Genomic DNA, 1034 nt, shown 5'->3' on the forward strand with positions numbered 1-1034 from the left:
TTGATCATTCGGTCTTTTGATCATGGAGAGGGCTGGCCATTTGGCCATGCCTGAACCTTTTACTTATGTATTTTCAATAGTGGAGTTTCTGCACACCATAGATTAAGGGTGTGGAGCTCAACTGTACCTCAAGTTTCAATACAATTATTATTACTTTCTATTCAAATCTCTTCTATTCTTATTCCAAGATATACGTTACACTTAACTTTGATGAATGTGATGATCCGTGACACTCATCATCATTCTCACCTATAAACGCGCGTGACTGACAACCACTTCTGTTCTTCTTTAGGCCGGGCGAATATCTCTTAGATTCCCCAACAGAATCTTCGTGGTATAAGCTAGATAGATGGCGGCATTCATGAGGATCCGGAAAGTCTAAACCTTGTCTATGGTATTCCGAGTAGGATTCTGGGATTGAATGACTGTGACGAGCTTCAAACTCCTGAAGGTTGGGCATGATGACAAGCGCAAAAGACTCAAGGGATTCTATTCCAACCTGATTGAGAATCGACAGATGATTAGCCGTGCTGTGACAGAGCATAGGAACGTTTTCACTGAGAGGATGGGATGTAGCCATTGACAACGGTGATGCCCTACATACAGCTTGCCATGGAAAGGAGTAAGAAGGATTGGATGAATGTATTAGGAAAGTAGAGATTCAAGAGGAGCACAGCATCTCCATACACTTATCTGAAATTCCCACTATTAATTTACATAAGTATTTGTATCCCTTTTATTTTCTTTTTATTATTAATTTTCGAAACCCAAAACTATTTAATCTGCCTAACTTAGATTTACAAGGTAACCATAGCTTGCTTCATACCAACAATCTCTGTGGGATCGACCCTTACTCACGTAAGGTATTACTTGGACGACCCAGTACACTTGCTGGTTAGTTGAATGTAGTTGTGATCACATATGCCAAAGAGCCATTAAATAAATCTCATGCAAATACAAAGAGGGCAATCACAATTTCCTCCACCAAGTTTTTGGCGCCGTTGCCGGGGATTGTTCGAGTATGGACAACTGAC

This window comes from Arachis duranensis, chromosome 9 (assembly GCF_000817695.3).
Source record: "Arachis duranensis cultivar V14167 chromosome 9, aradu.V14167.gnm2.J7QH, whole genome shotgun sequence".
Lineage (NCBI taxonomy): Eukaryota > Viridiplantae > Streptophyta > Magnoliopsida > Fabales > Fabaceae > Arachis > Arachis duranensis.